Raw genomic sequence first — 19728 nt, forward strand, 5'->3', positions numbered from 1 at the left:
AAGGTGAATGAATGGTACCTTAAATACTGAACTAGAGACTTGGGGGCAGATTTACAATAACTGGGGCATCCCCAGGGATGCGACAGTTATTGTGTGCCACAGCTCCGCCACCCATGGTGCGCCGCATATACAATGCGGCGCACCATTTGGCAAAAACGGCACAGATGCGTGACGCATCTGTGCCGTAAAGGCGGCTCATTGCTGGAGTTGCGTCGCAAGCGCGATGCAGCTCCAGCAATGCTCTGGGGGTCCCTATCTGTCCAATGCTGCATCAAGCCTTACGCCTGCTTCAAGCAGGCGCAGGGTTTTGACGCAGCATTGGCCTAAAAGTGTCTGCGTGAAATCTTGTAGATTTCACGCGGCACTTTTGCGAGGCGCACCAGCCCCGAACGCCCACCCTGCGCCGGAACGCCCACATGTGGCGCACGGCTTTACAACGTGACGCATCTACCTAGATGCGTCATGTTGTAAATGGGTCGCAGGGATGCGCCACGTTTACGCCGCCGTTGCACGACGCAACGATGGCTTAAACGTGGCGCAAATCCGACATAAATCTGCCCCTTGGTTATTGCTTGGTTATTTTGGCCGACGGGAACTGCATCGCAAACGTGATAGACATCCCGGCCGCCTTATTACAAGTGCATTATACCCTACAGCACTTGCAGTAGGGCTAATGGCTACCAGTCACGTTTGCGTCGGAGCTCCCTTGTGCTAAACTCTAAACCAAGGTCTGATTGACAGCACCCCGCACTGCTGGAAAACAAATCATATTGGCAAAATGGACAGGAATATTTTACATTGCACTTGTGGAACAGAAATGTTGACAATTTGGTTCTTTTGCTCAGTTGAGACCGTAGAGGTGAAGCTTGGAATGAAGTGATAAACTCGAGTCATTTGCCAACAACGTTTTAATTGCAAAACCCCCAACTTCAAGGGAGCCTACAGATGTGGGTTCGATTGTAATATGTGGAGCGTGGACTGTCAGGACAGCACACAACATAACTAACACTTGTCAATATGGTGAAAATCAAGAGAGCATGAACGCGGGAGATGGGGAACAAAAGCAGTCAATAGAGTGGGAATTAACTGGGAACATCAACTGTAGTCCTAACCTGCAGATATTGACAGCAGAACGAAAATAACATGCACACAATCATTAAGTCGCCTTGTATTCGATCTGTTCATTAAAATGTCTTACAGAAGCAGTAATGACAGTGATTTGATCTGACTCGACGTGAAACTGGACAGTATAAAAGAGGGACGAAAATGAATCCTACGAGGCAGGAGAAGGAGAGAGAGAGAGAGACTAAGTGAATAAAAAGAGAGACGGAACGAGAATAAAACAGCAGGAGAAACAAAGGCAGAGAGAAAGACAAAAGAGCAACAGATAGCATACAGTGAGAAAGAGGCAGAGAGGGCTGTGGAAATAACGAGAAGGCAAGGGACTAAACCAGAGAAAAAGAAAGAAATAGAGAGGAGAGTGAGAACAAGACTGACAGGCATAGCGAAGCAGAAAAAACAAAGAGAGGCAACATGAAGCAGAGAGTAACACAGAGGGATGGAGAAAGAAAGCAAGAGAAACAGGTGCGAGTGAGGGGGAGATAAGAAAGGGGGAAGAGAGAGCGAGGGGAGTATGTCACGGAACACAAGCACTCTGCTTGTTTAAAATATAATGAGACATGATGGTATCTTCCAAAAACATTGATGTATAAAGAGATACTGTAGGAAAGTGCCTCTTTTTGTAAGATCACCCCAATTATTTTGAGGATTGAGGCTGCTGGCTTTTTGACTCTTTCCACTAGGACTCTCTCTACCAGGCCCAAGTACATGTGCTCCTTCCCAATAAAGATAATGAAATTGGTTATACCCCTAATTTGCACATGCAACTTACCTTTAAGTCTCCAGTATATGGTACAGAGTGTACCTAGGGCCTGTATGATAAATTCCACTAGTGGACTGCATCACTTATTGTGCTGTCCACTACAGTGACCATGTAAATATGGGTTCAGGCCTACCACTGTACCCTGACTGTGGCAGTTTAAATACCGAAATTCAACCTGTCAAAATGTGTTTAAATATTAATATGTCACCCCATAGTAGGCCTTATAACCCATAAGGCATGGTATTTCAAAGAAGATGATGCGGAAAGTTAATAATAAACATGCCCTTACAGTGACTGCCACCTAATAGAAAGGCTAGCTGTTACACAGAGAAATACTGGGATGCACTATTAACTGTAATAATGCTATCTTCCACCAGGAAATATGAAAATGTCATTCTTGTATTCTTTGTCATATGTATTAAAAACTCAGTTTACTGATGAAGTCCGACTTTTGTTAAATATGAAGGAAAATGCAGTTTTTGAAAGTTACTTGTTCCCTGTCTAAAGTCTCTGGGGGGTAATTTGCATTCACATCCAACTTCAGCCCTCTGACCGCTCAGGTCGTGAATGAGATGTGAAAAACAGCTCTCAGAACTGGTGAGGGGAAAGTTCTATTCCTCTAACAGGCAGGATGGTCCTTCGAGCGGGGCCTAAAATCTTAGTTAATGTCAAAGGGGCCTCTCCTGGCAAAGGTAGATGCCAGATGGCACTCGGACAGGCATCTTTCATTGTTCCCCCAGCCAGGAAGGCTGCAATGTGAGTGGGTCTGGAGATTCCCCAGCAACTGTTTGAAGTACCACAGAACAGGGTTTGCCTAGTTCCCTTGCCACACCTCTGGGGTGGGCATAAATGCTCTCCAGAAGGGAAAAAAGGTTGCAGTAACTTAGATTCAGAAAGAGAGGGGCACTTTGGGATTGTTTACAGTAGGGCCCACATGAACTGGTGCAAAAGATGATCGGGTAGCTCTCAGAAACATTTTCCCCATTGGTTAGAGAGGAGAGAGGAGCGAGAAGTCACCCCCACCCACAATTGGTGGCACTTGTAAATGTGGCATCCCCAGTACCATACTCAGAACACTTTGGGCCTATGGAAGAAAGTCTGCACCTGCTGGTTTAGACCTGGGACAAGACCTGAATAGCTGAGCTTGTTCCAACTTGTACCCAGGACAAAGAATTCAACTTCAAAGGTCAGTTGGCTGACCTCCTGTTAAACTACAGGGTAACAACGAACTGCAAGCAACCTTTCCCTACAGAGCCCAGCTTACCAGTTCCAACTAGACATGTCTTGAACTCTGCTGGTGGCTTTTTCAGAATTGAGTCTTGACACCCAAGTGCTTTCTTGAGGGCCCTGGACCCTTGGCTGTGTAAAAGTGTACTACTAACATCTTTGAAAAACGTGTGATTTAAACCTTTTCTTTACTTCAAGCCTCCAGAGAACTGGGACGAGCCTGCCAAGTAAATGTGCCTGAGTATTGGCTTGGCAGATTTGTTGCTAAGCTAACTAAATATATTTACTCCGCTCAGAGCTTTTCTGCAGCAGTAAATCTGCTTCAGCTGGATGCTGCAGAGAAGTTATCTGGTCTTATGGAGCCCTCTTCGGATACAGCCTGTAGCCTTGCCCCTTAGAAGGATTTTGCCTACTAGAAACAGGAACAAGTTCCAGGGTAAAAACTGCAACTGAATCGATCAAGGTTGTATATCTAACCCCCTCTCCTTGTGCTCACCTTGAAATCGCACCTAGATCCTAGCCTTCTGCACCCATTGACAAGTAGTTGCTCTTTGCTTTTTTTGGAGCTATTGTATCTTAAATCTTTAAAAAGTATTATCTCAGGTTTCTATTGTTGGATATTTGTTGTTATTCGCTATTTTAAAAATTATTCACTATTTTTACAAATTGGAGTGGGATTTTCATTTTATTGTGGTGTGTTTTTGACTTTTTAACTGTGTACCTACTCATGTTTGCACATTTCTTTAGTTAAGCCTGTCTGCTCTGTGCCATAGTTACAGGGTTTATGCTCGGGTTTAGATCTTTAAAACAACCTATAACTTTGCCTAACAATATAATGACTTTATTATTTGTGCTGGACTACTGTCTATTCCAATTAATATTAAACCTTCTCACATATGTCACAGTATAACAATGCTTCTTTTGAATTGCATTTTTTTAATAGTGAATGCTACCTCACTGCTCCATACTGCCGCTGCTTCTTACTAAATCCACTTCTCTTGGTCAATTGCCTCCATATGTTTGTTAGGTAGCAATATGGTCACTGTGAGAAACTGGATTGTAGGTTGACTTGAATGTGGGCCCTGGTCAAGTAGAAGCCACAATCCTAGGCGTAGTGGACCACAAAAAGTCACTAAATTAACCTGTGCTTAATTCTGGCTAGCTTGGCACAAAAAAGCAGTCAGGCTTGACTTATAGGAAATGTGAAAAGTATTTAATACAGTGCTCAAACGGTAATAAAGTGAAAACCCAATATAAGGAAAAACTCACACCAATAGAGACATTTTCATAAATTGTTTGATACTAAAACAAAAATTCAATCAGTAGAACTGAGGTGTGTATGTTTTAAGTTTTTAGTAAAAATGTAGCACCTAAAAGATGAAACCGTCATCTAAAGGATCAAGTCAAAGTAGAAAAATATGCCGACCAAGTTGGAGCACAGTTCCGATAAACAACGTGGATTGGCCCGGTCAGCGCTTACCATCGAACTTGGAAGACATCTTGAGAATTTTTTTTTGAGAAGGTAAAGTTCACGATGGCAAGGCTACAAGGGGTGTCCAAGGAGGGAGCACTATCATTGAATAAGCTTGGGTCAAAGCTACAGTAAAGATTTCTACATTCAGACTTAGTCTCTGAAATGGAAGTCGCAAATCTCCAGCGGGACAAGGCAGAGGGCTGTTGCCAAAGACAATTCCACAATGCTGAATACCCCCTTGGTAAAAGACCACTGGGTAGGATTTGCTGTTTTGGAGAAGAACGAAACGGGACAAGTTGCAAAGTCAATCTGACTAATGATGCACCTCAGGCGGATAGGGGTGCATGTTGGTCCCAGTCTCCTCCTGGTTCTCAGAGCAGTTTTTGGCCAAATATTTTCTACGACCTCTGTTTTGGTATTTGGGCACCTTTAGCACCACAAACAAGTGTCAGGATTGTTGGGATACCATTTAGGGGCTCACGATTCAACATGGTGGGAGCTTTTGTGTCCCTGTGGCTCTGAACAGAAGGCCATAAACCAGCCCTTGCATTCACACTGGTAGGGCTGGCCACTGAGGGTTTAAGGCAGGCTCCGGGCAGTGCAGCGTCCTTCCAGGTACAGCCAAACAGTCTTCCAGAGTGCACAGCAGGTCTCAGTTGCAGGCAGTCCTCTGAGAGTTATTCCGCAGGTCCAGGAGTCAACTGAAGTATTGGTGTCTGAAGATTTATTTTTATACCTTGTTGCCCTTATTCTAGAAGGTGAAAGAAGCTTCTAGACAGTGGCTTTGAAGTGCATGGAATTTCCTGAATCCCCTGCCCTGGCTCCAAGCTGGCTGTAGTGCAGGTTATAGATCCTTTGCGTTTTGGCAGAGCGCTGCCTATATTCAGTTGCCCATGGGGCTCTGCTCATCTTCACACACCATCCTTCCAGCAGATGACCCATTCAGGCACACCTAATCCCTTTATTGTATGACCCTCTGGGAGGAATTAAAAAAAGTCTATCAGTTACATCTAGTCATGTGTCCCAAGACAGCCTACAGGCGCAATAGGGCTAAGGGCATAAATATGCCAACTTTCTAGAAGTGAAATTTTCAATATTGTAATGAAAAATCTAACTTTGCCAATAAATAGGGTTTTGTATTACAAACACAAACATGACATAGCCCCCTGACCCCAATTGGAAAATACAGCATATTAAATGTAATAAGGAATCCTCGATGTTATCCTGTGGGAAGTGGTGGGCCTCACAGTAGTTAAAAACATATTAAGGAGTTGTTTACTCACCGGACATGTAAAACTTAAAAGTGCATATCCAACATTTAAATTACAGAGCACCCTACCCTATGGATTACCTTAGGTGTGACATATATGTAATAAAACATAAAAGTAATGTGTAAAACTTGGCAAGGGGGGTTTAGCGCCAATTCAACATGGCAGTTCATAACTGCATTCAGGCTGCAGTGGCAGGCCTGGGTCATGTTTTAAGGTGGTACTTAAGTGGGTGGCACAATAAGTGCTGAAGGTCCACTATTAGCATTTAGTGTACAGGCCCTGGGTATCTGGCATGCCACTCTACAAGGGACTTATAGGTAAGTTAAAATGTCAATTGGGTATAAGCTAATTTAATAATGTCTTAAGGGAGTGAGCACAAGTACTTTAACACTAGGTTGCAGTGATAAAGTGCACAGAGCCTAAAGGCCATTAAAAATAAGTTCAGCAAAAGGAAGGAGGAGAGGCAAAACATTTAGAGGAAGACCACCCTATGGAGGACAGGTCTAAAAGCCATGAAAGATAACACATACACAGCTCTGTATCTGATCATTCTAGAGGGCTTTTGCAGCTACATTTCAGAGATCTTATTCACCCTGACCAATCCAAAACTGCTTTCAGCTAGTACAAACACTATGCCCTTAAAGCCATACAGCAACCCTTACAGGAAAACAGTGACAAATGGTATAATCTCAGACTGGCCTTCATAAAAACTTCCCTTGTTTTTTCCCCAAGGAAACCATCTTTAGGACCAATACACTCTGCTTTTTCTTCCTTCTCTCAAACAACATAAAAATCAATTTTAGCAAAAAATTTACTGGGCCTGTGACAGATATCCTGGCTGCCATTTTACAATTCTATTATATCCTATGAAACTTATAATATGACAGATGGGATACCTGTCCCGCCAAACTCTTAATCAAGCCCTTAGTGTCACAAGTTGCTATAACCAGAAAATGTTAGCTGCACATTAAATTGCTCACTCTAATAGCCTTATAATGGAGCCCTGGACATTAACAATGATACTATGCCTGCCATCTCAACTGACTATGATACCACTAACTCACTGTCTTCCACTACCCATCTCTGCATTATTGCCAATTTGCTGATGAGTATGAAACCAGTCAGCACAATGTCATTATAAATCAAGGTGGTCGGACAACAACCTGGAACATATATATTCCTACCATAACACTGACCAAAGTGCTGCTAAAAATATAACCATTGGCCATATAGAAGCAATCCTGCCTCTTTATTCAGCCCCTGTCAGTCAACTAACCTCTCAGCACAGTCCATCCACACCAAAACAATAACACACACTGGCGTCCACAGAAGTAGTCAGTCATCAACTTGAACTGCCTAACACCAAACTGAGCCTAATTATCTGCATGAAATTATACAAAGTCAGCAACCCACTCCCTATCCCTCTCCCCCACAAGCACTCTCCTCAGGAGATTGTTCTCCTAAGCCCTTGTTACATCCCACCTGACACACTACTGAAGAGCCCAACATGCACACCAACCTCGCTGCTTCAAAGAATTCTTCAAACAACTTACCCTTAATATACTCTGCACCTGATTATTCTAAGATCACAGATCCCACAACACATCCTATTACCACAGTCTCCAAAGATCGACATACATAACACAAATATCAGTTGACCAAGACAACTTCAAATGAATCACATCACCTCAGCCCAGTGACACATCTGTACATCACACCAAACATTCCTTCCAGAACTATATACCTACAGTCGTTAAAACAGCTTCTATGCCTCCTCGGATGTATGACGTTACCACGCGATCAAAATGATGGCATTACATCACAAGGCAGCTTTTACAACGCAAGTTGTTACCATGACTTGCGCTGTAGGGTGCTGGACTTAGGAATAGTATAATTTACTATTCCAACTCCAGCCTACGTACAGTAGTGAAGGTGTTGGATTATTAAATCTACTATTTCTTAGTCTAGAGCGCCCTCCAGTGCAAGTCGTCGTAACAACTTGCGTTGTAAAAGCTGCGTTGTGAATGTATTGCGGTGTTTTGACCGCATTGTAAAGGTTGTTTACCGCCTGCTCTGATTCAAAACTAATACTAGTGCTTTTGTATTTGGGGAAATCTGGCTCTGCTCATCATCAATACCACCATCTTACCACTGGGACATAACATCCTTGGCCTTGATAGAGCAGAAAAAACTGTTGGTGGGGTTGTCTTAACCCTGAAGGAGCACATGAAATGCAAACATAGTAAATTCATCCTCATTTCTATGCCTCCATTTTGTAGAGACAAGTCAGCAGCAAACAGAGTTGTATTGATGATGGGGAACATCCTTTACAACGCAACTTTTACCACGCAGTGCCTTTATGACGCAACTTTTACAACGCAACCCATTACAACGCATTGCGCTGGTGGCGCTCTAGGATAGGGAATAGGTTTAATGTACTATCCAGCACCTTCCCTACTATCCACGGGGACTGGAGTTGGAATAGTAAATTAAACTATTCACTATCCAGCGCCCCAAAGCACTATGCGTTGTAAAGGCATGCGTTGTAAAAACCGCGTTGTAAAGGCATGCATGGTAAAAGCATGCGTTGTAACGTCATACATCCCCCATGGGGAAAAGACATTGACACCCACACGTCTCTACTAACTCTTTCACTTAAACAACATAACATTCTAGTACTACTACAATTAGCATCTTCCCTACCCCAAGAAAGAAGGTATCTACCCTTGCCTGATATCCTTAAACAAAGATCATAATCAAGCTTCTGAACATTTCATACTGGGTTGATCAATCCACCTTTTCATTCATTTCAAGATTCTTTCCTTTGAACACCCCCATGGTAACTCAGAGTTGAAAAGAGCAGAATGTAAAAACTACAGACCAGCGGGAAACAATAAAAAAAAGCAAATAGGGCTCTCTTTAATGTGCATGCAGACATGTGTGCAGACTATTTGTATAATTTCTCTCAGCAAATTGTCTTTTCTGTGTCTCCTGTGTCTGCACCCAGTTTTCCATTCCTGGGCATGTGGTGCTGCTGCTTTTTATGCCATAGATTTGTGGTGCTGGTGCTGTGCAGCACAGAAAGCCTTGGAAACAGAAACATATAGCACAAAATAGGAGGCACAGAAAGAGGAAGGTTGCATGGAGAAATGCAGAAATCGTTTTTGCCTATTTGCCCATACCATTGTTTGCACGTGTTAGCATATTCGAGCCAATCCTCTTTGCTTTTCTCATACTTAGTCTATTTCTCTGGCGATACTTGCATGTGAAAATGCACTGTTGGAGTGGATGAACCTGCTGCCTGGTGTGCCTGTATTATTTCTCTAACCACAAGGTAAAAGTGGGCATGTGGTTATATTATTTTGTGCTCTCAGAATACCTCAAAGTCCAGCTCTCTTCCCCAGGGCCCACTCTATTTATAATCTACCTGAAGCAGATGGCAATAGTTCTCTACATTTAGAATATTCTATAAGCATTCTATGTAGTTGCATATTTATGGAATATTACATAACCATTCTGATTATAAAGTTGTACCAATGTAGTCTGCCCTGGAGAGATATTTCAATGGGCCTTGGGATAGATTTATTAATGACATTATGGCTCAGGTAAGAATAATGTGCCTTTGGCTCTGTTGAGAAAGTTTTTCTAATTGATCTAGAGGGATTAAAAATCATGTGAATGCACATGTTTCATTTCTGATACCCACTGTATCCTTTTGCTTAGAAATAGCAAGCTGCTGTTTACTGACAAAGCATTCTGCCTGAAACCTACAATGCTTTAAAATATTATTAAAGGAAAAAGTACGTAGGTGGGAATTTTGGATGTTTGGGGCCTGCTGTACCACACAGAAGATAGATTGTGGTTAGAAATCCAAATTACCCTAACAAGTCTATTTACATATATAAAAACAGATATTTGTTTATATGATGTACCTAGGTCACACAGTGACTAACAAAAACATAATCTTTAATTTAAAAGCCTACATGTATATTTAGAGATACCAAAGGGGATGATGGACGGAGCCTTTGAGCAAATCAAACACTCATCCCCCATCAACTGATCTGGATTTAATCTATCACCATTCTTTAGCTCACTCCACCACCCCAGTTCAGACATGGCCATATGCAAATAAGTCTGACCCTGTGCCTCATGAGAACAGTCCAGACGGAACTGCCAAGCCATGTCTTTCCTAGACCGGAAACAAGCATCCTGGGACCGGTTTCGGGTTCATAACCTTTATCAGCCAGGCTATCTTGAATCAGTGGCAAAGTGAGCAAGGGACCCATGTCTGGGTATACCTTGCCAACTTAGGGCGAACAAAGCGATACCAAAGGGGATCATGGACCGAGCATGTATATTTAAACATAACAAAATTGTGATATATATCTATCAATCCAGTAATGTTGCCATAGAATGCAACAAATTTCCTATCCACCTGTTTTACCATTTATAGTTTCTAAATTGGGTATGTCAAAGTGGTGGGATCTCAAATCTGGACATGGGTTCCGGTCAAGGGCAGAACGGGAACAGGAAACACCCACACATATGCTCAGGGACCATGGGAGAAAGAGAGACGAGGGGTGGTCTGTGTCATGACTAAGAAAATGGAAATAAAGGAAACTTTCCGAAAATATTTACCTCTAAATGGTCTTTTTTAAGGCAGGGACACAACATCTGGCGACGAGATGGGATTCAGAAGACACCATGCACCTCTGTGGCAAGCACATTTAGCAAAGTGCCATTGTAGTTGTTGTGAACTAAGCCTGTGCAGTTTAAGTGGATGCCCCATGACAGAGCGGGACTGCCAGAGACAGCAAACCAAAGATAGAGCCCAAACATGCCCCAGAGGCCATAGCGGCTGCTCAGAGAACAAGCAGAGAAGGAGAGCACACCAGAAGGTACCAGGAAGACGTGTGAGATCTCATGAGATTTCGGGATAAATTTGAGGTCAGACAAGGGCTCCACACAACCCATTGAGAGCAGCCATTTTGAACACAGGAAGAAACAAATACCCATAGAAGTTTTATGCTGATTTAGTTCACTGCTTTGGTGCACGCTACCCTAACGTTTTTAATGCTTTTATGTGTATAGCCACTGCATTTTTAACACTCTGAGCATTATTTTAAATTGAACCTACCTGTACTCGTTGGTACTTGTGCTCATTCTTACATCCTTCCCACCTTGTTCCAACACAGCAGCTAGTGCCGTTTGAGTGGAGGGTGTGGAAGGAAGAGCCAAGCACTTCCGCTTTCGGGGGACTGAACTGCGGTTAGCGGTTTAGTCCAGGGCGAATTAACACTACTTATTGCACATGCCCGAATAGACGCGCAGCGGGCGCGCCGCCGGTGCACCAAAGGCGCGCCAAAAGCAAGCCTGTCTGTGCCCATCCGTGGCTGGTCGGGGCCCGGGGCCAGAACCCTTGGCCAATTTGGATCAGCCCGCAGATACTTAGCTGCACAGCTACACGCACTCTGCCCTCCCACACTGGAGATATATAAGCATAACATGGTGATAGGGGATATGTTTCAGAAATGTAATCACTGCCCATTTACTTTGGAGATCAACAAGATACGTATAGGGGCTTGCCAGAAGTTCAATCTCACCATGATTAATTGCACATCTCTGAACAAGAATAAACTCGAAATCTATGACTATTTACTAGATCAGCAGCCAGATGTGTTGTTTCTTACGGAAACCTGGCTAAATGAGGACTCGACACCAGATATCCTCTGGAATCATGGAATCATTAGGGTGGATCGGCAGACTAACCGGGGGGGAGGTATTGCTATTATTCACAAATTAACAATCCAATGTACCTTAGAGCCAATGAGTGTTAAGTACAGTGAAGCAGGCTTTTTTTCTATAAAGGCAACTGCTAACTATGTCATGAAAAAGAAGGGTTGTCCCCGAGCACAAACAAACAGTTTCTTATATTTCCTTAAGAGAAAAGATGAACCAAATCAAATTAGTACTATTTCAAAGTTCATTCGATCAGTTCTTTTTCTTTTCTTTTCTTTTCTCTTCATGTATCAAAATATTCTTCATCAAAGTCTCAATCTTCATAATCCATAAAGTTCATACAGAATGTAGCCAATAGAGCAACAACCAATGCCAACACGTGTTTCGTCATGGGGCTCAGTCACCCAAATGACTTCTTCAGGGCATAAAGATAATTTGTTTCGGTTCTTCTTTGTAGAATAATATTATGATTAGATCAGGGAGAGTGCTCCCTACAACATCAGGTGGGTTCCAAGTTCATATTCACAAATTAACAATCCAATGTACCCTAAAGCCAATGAGCGTTAAGGACAGTGAAGCAGGCTTTTTTTTCTATAAAGGCAACTGCTAACTATATCATAAAGGGGGTTCTTATTTATAGACAACTTGGACCCTTCACCCGGTTTGTACCTAGTCTTACAGAGCAGCTGATTCAACCTGCTCTGCACTATGACAAACTGCTTCTATTGGGGGACCTGATTCTTTACTTTGACGAACTGACTAATACCAGAGTGCAGGAGATTTGTCAAGAACTAGACAAATGAATCACGGAGGCATTAGATAAGCATGCCCCTTGGTCCTCAAGCATGCCTTGGAGACAATTAAAAGCAGGTCCGTGGTTCAATGCATGTCAACGCCTAGAAAGGATTTGAAGGAAAGACTTCTCTGATCATAAAAATGCTGGATATAAAACCAATCAAAAATACTATCACTCTCTTATAAGGAAAGCCCGGGCCACCTATTACGGTGATAGTATTGAGACAGCTGAGAATTCCTCGAAAGAGCTTTTCACGATTTATAAACAGATTTTGCCAACACCAGGTCTGTGGACTCTTGCAACTGACTTATTTGGAGAGAAGGTAGAAAGGATCTATTCTACCTTCCCAGATGAAGCACGTAACGGGTGCCCTGATAGCAACAAGATATCCAAAATAGCGGAGGAGGAATGCCTATGTGACCTGGTTCTCCCATCCGGTGACAACCTTAAGGTCATAGCCTCGAGCATTAAATCAGGTTCTCCCAGGGACCCTACTACTCCTAAAGTATTAAGAGAGAGCCTTGAAGTCCTATTGCCCTACATCAGTCACCTTCTTGAACTCTCTTTGACTTCAGGAACGGGTCCTAAAAGGTGGAAAGAAGCAGTTATCCTCCCCATTAAAAGAAGCCAAATGTAAGCATGAGTCAAATGTAGAATTTGCGTCCAATCTCACTACTGCCTTACTTTGCCAAAATTGCTGAAAAATGGTCAACACTCAATTGACTGCACACATTAATAAACACAACCTACTTCATCCAACTCAATCGGGTTTTCGAGCAACCTACTCGACTGAATCAGCACTGCTTCTGTCTACAGAAACCATCTGAAAACATGTAGACAATGGCCTGACTGTCTCCCTAGTCCTCTTAGACCTCAGTGCCGCTTTTGACACTGTAGCCCATCCAACACTTCTTCAGCGCATTAGGAAAGGAGGACTGGCGGAAAGTGCCCTAGACTAGCTGGGGTCCTTCTTACATGACCACAGCTTTCATGTGTCTGAGCAATCATACTATTCTAGGAGTATTAAACTAGACCAAGGGGTCCCTCAGGGCTCTATACTCAACCCCACTCTCTTTAATCTCTATATCACTCCTTTGGCAGAGATTATTGGGAAATATGGCATCAGTGTCAAGTCATATGCAGATGACAAGCAACTGGTTTTGTCAATAACACAAGCGAATGATGAGGCAGCCATCAACTTCTCAACTTGCCTACAAGAACTGGCTTCCTGGATGTAAAACAACTGTTTAATTGTAATAAAACAGAAGTCCTAGTGGTAGGCAGAGCCCCCTCAATTTGGTCCTCAGCATGGTGGCCTCAGATGCTGGGACTGACCCCATCCTCTAGCGAACAGGTGAAGAACCTAGGGATGTGGCTGGACACCAAACTATCTTTTGAGAACCACACTAGACGGGTGGCAGGGAAGTGTTTTGGGGTAATGAGAGTTCATTGGAAGACCCTGTATGCACTGCCCCTGATAGCCAGAAAAACCATGGTTCATGCCTTGGTAACCTCACATCTAGACTATTGTAACGCCGTGTATCTGGGGGCAAGTAGCAATTGTATGCATAGACTCCAAAGCATTCAGAACGCGGCAGCCCACCTCATTCTAATGCTACCCAGGCACGCTTCTTCGAACCAGGCCCTGGCTTCCCTTCACTGGCTCCCGGTGAGGGAGAGAATTCTCCTTAAGAGCCTGTGTGTTAGTCATCGCATCCTACTCATCTACATAATTTTCTCTCATCCCTGCAATCTGACCTGTCTTTTGAGGTCAAGCGGGACAGGAAAGGTGAGAATGCCGGCCATCAAAAGAATGAGAATGGGTGTCTGGTCCTTCTGTTTCCAAGCAGCTAAACATTGGAACAACCTTCCGCTGGGCATGTGGATGGAGCCTTCGGAGTCACTCTTTTGGAAAAAGCTCAAAACTTGGCAGTTTCCATCCGTAGCCCTTCCCCTGAATTAACACAAAGCACCGCTTCTAACAAGGTATCTGATGCCGCAGTGTGGAGACACACTAGTTAGTGCAGCCATGCGCTTTAGGAATTTATTTATTATTATTATTATTATTATTAATGGGAGTTGCCATTTCAGAGACAGGAAACACCCAAAAACAGGGCCCATCAGACAGAAAAGAGCTGATGGAGGCATACAAGTGCCAAATAGATGTGTCAAAGCAACAGAGACTAGACTACCACCATGGCCAAAGAAGCCATTCAAAACTCCATTTTTCGATGCCCTTTGACCGCTCCAATTCCAAAACCAAAGCTTCTAGGTGGGAAAAATGGCTCTGATGATTAGAGCATTATCTGAGAGCTACAATGAAGAACTAAGCGAATGTACAGGCCAAAGACCTGCTCCTCAATCTAGTCAGCAACAACATAGAAGAACTGCTTGTAACTTGCCCACAGTGTCGATCACCACCAACTAAGGCCTGATCAAATTTCTCACAGACAGCTTTGATCCACAGCAAGACATTGACTTTGAAAGATACACGTTCAACACAGCATGTCAAAGAGCAGATGAATCACTCAACAATTTTGTAACCCGACTGCGTAAACTAGTAACCTATTGTGAATTCTAAAAATTGAACAATGAGGAATAAATTAGACTACACATTAATGAAGGACGCCTCCCAACTGGATTTCGAACAAAAATCCTAGAAGGAACCTACACACTAGACAAAATCCAGCCATAGCAAGGACGCATAAATATGGAAAGTGGTTGAACGTGAATGCTGGTACAAGTTCACCACATGGCGGGAGGAAGCCAACGGCCTGACTAGCAAGTACCACCACCCACCAAATGTGGGAAAACTTTTTTTCGGCCATGGACTGGCATATTCACACCTTGGCACCTGCCCCGCCATGGGACAGAAGTGTTGCAAGTGCCACAAGGACAACCATTTTCGAATGTCTGCAAAGGGGTACGCCTAAGGCCAGGTAGAGGTCGACCTGACAACTGTCAAATGGAGCTTAGATATTTTGTAAGCTAGACCTTTTCAATAGCAAAACAAGATAAAACTCAACCCTCAAGTCGCCATACATCTGAATCTTTTCCACATACCTGGCACTTTTCTGCTACAAACAACTAAGCTTTTGCGTAAATCAGCAGCAGAAATCTTTCATGAAATAGCGGGGAGAGTAATACGACCTATAAAAACTGTCTGAATTATAGTGATGACAATCTGGTGTTTGGTCGCACAAAAAAATGGACAACAAAACACTGAGGAAAGTGTGCAATAATCTGGAAAAAGCAGGACTAACACTCAACAAATGTGAGTTGGAGAGGGAGGAACTAATTTTATTTGAGCACATCTTCTCCTGAATATGAATTCAGCCAGACCCGAGTAAAGTTGAAACACAGCCAAAACCCGAATTCTGGTTGACAATGCACAAGTAAGGTAGTTTCTGGGACTTGCCAGCTACTGCTCTCGCTACATCAAAGACAGTGCGATGGTTAGCACTCCACTCTGAGAACTCACCAAACTAGGATAACTGTTCTTATGGACCCACAAGTGTGAAAAGGCTTTTCTGCACACCAAAAACACATTCGCATCTGTGGATCACCTTGCCTTCTTTGATGCCTCCCTGAGATCTGAACTCACAGTAGATGCTAGTCCAGTGGGGCTATGGGGCCAATTGAGCTCAACACAAGCCTGGGCATGACTCCCCAAGGTGAATTGCTGCATATGCCAGTAGAAGCTTAACAAAAGTGGAAAAGGCATACTCACAATCAGAGAAAGAGAGCCTGGCAGTTGTGTGCGTGTGTGAGCACTATCACATGTTTCTAAATGGGAAGCCATTTGCAATTGTAATAGACCACCAAGCACTAGTAACCATCTTTGACAACCGAAACACAAAGATTTCACCATGCACTCAGAGGTGGGGAATACTCTTAATAGACTATGACTGCAGAATCATTCACAAACCATCGAGGCAACACTACCCTACTTATTACATGTCAGGCCACCTTCTGTCAAATGCAAATCCAGCACCCTCCTTGGCAGATGAATGCATCAATTTCGTGCTGTTGCAAAACACTACAACCCAGACCACGGTGGAGGAACTCAATTTTGGTAGGTGGTTTATTAGTGGGTGTAGGTAGGTACCAGCCACTAGTAATAAGGCCACAATTACAATATCAGGTCCAGTCAAGGTCTCAATAAATTAGTCCCTTGCTCAACCCTTTGTAGCTGGCTGCAAGCAGGCAGGCTTAATTTATGAGAAATGGGGGGTACCTCTTTGAAGACCAGTTTAGCTACTCAGCCCCCTTCCTGCTGTTTGCTCTGCAGCTTGTATATATTTTCCCACCAGATGTCTCTGATTTCCTTTCAGGTCACTTCACACCTCTTCAGAGCAGCTTGGCTCAGCCTGTCAAAGGCTGGCCAATCAGGAAAGGCTACTCTGGAGTTGCATTTAAGCACATCAGTAAAGCAAGTTATAAACCATATTTTCTGTCATAATTATAATAAATCTAACCGTTGCTAGTTGTTGAATTCATTCTAATATTTAGATACTTTGAAAGCATTAAAAACACTAATACATTAAATAAGTAAGACACAACACACAGGAAAACCCCAGCACCTATTTATAGAAATAGGAAATATTTTATGAATAAAATGACACCAAAGCAACAGATACCCAATTTAGAGACCCAGAAATATGAATTTTTAAAGAATGAACACTTTCTAATGCTTAAAAACCAAAAGGGCCAATTTGGGAAAGTTGGTCATGCTGAACTGGGACAAAGACAAAGTTTCAGGCTGACCACAATTGAGCGTCGGGCGGATACAGTGAGCGGTAGGGTCCTGTCAATTTTTTACCTTTTTACGTAATCACTTTTGTTGGAGCTTTTTCACTTTATGTCGAGCAGGTCTCCTCGCAGGCCGGGTTTGTGTTTGATGCTGGAGGCTTGATTCATCTGGATGGCCTAGGTGATTCGTGGAAGTCTTGTTGATAACAAAAAGCTCTGGAGCTTCAGCTAGCCAAACCTAATTTAAGGCCAGGTTGTGGTTCGACATCGCCGATTTGACTCTCGACAACGGATCAGTCAACCTATGGAGCTTTTTGGTCAAAATACTCCAAATGACCTCAAACTTATGGAGTTACCTCCACACGGTCCATTTGGGTTCTTGATGGATCCACAACAGTAGCCAAGATTCCAGAAGCTCTGAGTTGCTCCTTGGAGAGTTCAGACTACAGCTCCCACAATGCACTTGGTCAAATTGTTTAAAGTCCAGGTGAAGGTGGTCAGCTGGTTTCTTCTTGGTGGAGATTATGCGGATGAAGCTCTATTAACCTGTTGTTTTCAGGGAGTCCACTCCTTAAACTCTTAGTGCCAGGCAAAGTTGTCTTTTGTTGTAGTTCTGAAGTTTGCTGCAGGTGCAGTCATTCAGAGTGCAGTCCTCTTGGTGTAGGCCAAGGGTTACAGCAGGACAGTCCTTCTTCTTCTTGTTTCTTCAGGCAGGGATCTGAGTTGCTGGACAGCTCTCACATATTTATCCAGGTTTCTGGGCTGGCATGACAGAGGGCACAGCTGACCACTGACCATTGGGGTGCAGGGTGCCACCCTAAATGATGATCACTTTCCCTGAAGTGTGGCAAATTCTTGTCTCAGAAAGCACTGTTGTTAATTAACCAAAATGGAGAAAATCTCTCCTGGAGCTTAAAGTCTGGCTAACCCAGCTGCCAGATCAACACCGTCTCATCCTCCTGCCTCCACATGCTCTGCCTGCAAGTGAAAAATCTTCATGTGGATCTCCACCGAGTTGATGAAAATGCTCAACACACACTTGTCTGCAGCAGACTTGACTACAGCAATGCTCCCTATGCCTGCACCATGCAAAAACTCAAAAAAAGCTACAAAACATCCAAACCCCCTCTACCAGACTCATCCAGAACATCCCCTACTGCAGCCACATCACCGGCCAACTGAGAGACCTCCACTGGCTACGGGTCAACAAATGTATCATCTAAAAGCACCTCACACAGGCCTACTAAGCCCTCCACAATGCCAGAACCACAAACTTCAACTACCACCTCTCCGTCCACACCCCCTCCAGATTGTACTCCTGAGGCACAGCTGGGAGCTTTGTTTTAACAACACTGCGTTGCATTTTAATCTTTTGTGTGTGATACTCTGCCACTGAAAATCATCTTTTCTCACCCCAACTGCTTCAGACAAGGGGCTTAATCTCCCACTGTCACCGCCAAGCAGCAGAGCTAATCGCTGCAGCGGGAAACGCCCAAACTAGCGCTGCCATCAGCGAGTGAGCCGGTCCTGTGGCCACGCCCACTCGCTCGAGGCCACGCCCACTCCGCCTATAAAAACATGTGCACCTCACGTACGCGCAGCGGACGGGCGCAGCGGGCGCGCCTAAGGCAAGCCCGTCTGGGCCCGTCCGGGCCCAGCCGGACCCAGGCCTAGGAACTCTGCCGGTTTTGCTGCATGACCGTTTGGTGTACACAAGCGACATGCTTCGGGCCCTTCACCAGGAAAAGAATCAGGAGTGCCACTACATCCACGCTGAAGGTAAACCCTTTGTCAACTGCGCACGATGTAACCCTGCCGAACAGTGTTCGAGAAAGCCGGGACTACAGATTGGCCTCCTTAACTGCCGCTCCCTCTCTAAACATGCGCATGAAATCAATTTGCTGATACAGGATCATGTCCTGGACGCCCTGTTCCTCACAGAAACCTGGCTCTCTGCTAGCATGGACTCGGATATTGTCAATGCCCTACCCCCAGGCTATCTTATTCAAACCTTACATAGACCTGAAGGGAGAGGAGGGGGGCTGGCAATCATCCATAGAGAACACCTTGCCTGTAGGACTAGCAATGCCAATGTTGAAGATTGCGAAAGCTGCCACTTCGCCTTTCAAATTTCCCCGGCACACTCCCTCTCAGGATTGTTGATTTACCGCCCTCCGGGGACACCAGGGAATTTCCTCAACGCCCTCACTGATACGGTCTCACAATCAGTCTCCTCCGCCCCGAACTTTCTCCTCGTGGGCGACCTCAACCTTCACCTTGATGACCCCACAGATTCCTCAGCCTCGGATCTCCTTCAGGACCTTAGGTCATTCAACATTCGACTGGTCAATACCGAACCCACCCATGACAAGGGTCACCTTCTGGATCCCGTCCTGACCAACATCATGGATATCACTTCGGGCCCCCCCATCCCTCTCTCCTGGACAGATCACTTCCTAATCCCCTTTTCCTGGCACCTAGCCATAGCACCCCCCAACCCTCTAAAATCCGAGTGACAGACCGTCGTTGGCACAAGCTTGTACCGGCTGAATGGGCCAGTTTGCTCTCTGATTCTACATCTGTCCTC

At 44.2% G+C, this 19728-nt stretch overlaps 1 protein-coding gene across 2 annotated transcripts in view; it reads left to right on the forward strand.

The window, feature by feature from the left end:
* Positions 1 to 19728, forward strand: part of CACNA2D1 (calcium voltage-gated channel auxiliary subunit alpha2delta 1) — a 1701483-nt gene that overhangs the window by 1015800 nt on the left and 665955 nt on the right. The gene's annotated exons all lie outside the window — the stretch shown is intronic.

This window comes from Lissotriton vulgaris, chromosome 1_1 (assembly GCF_964263255.1).
Source record: "Lissotriton vulgaris chromosome 1_1, aLisVul1.2, whole genome shotgun sequence".
Taxonomy (NCBI): Eukaryota; Metazoa; Chordata; class Amphibia; order Caudata; family Salamandridae; genus Lissotriton; species Lissotriton vulgaris.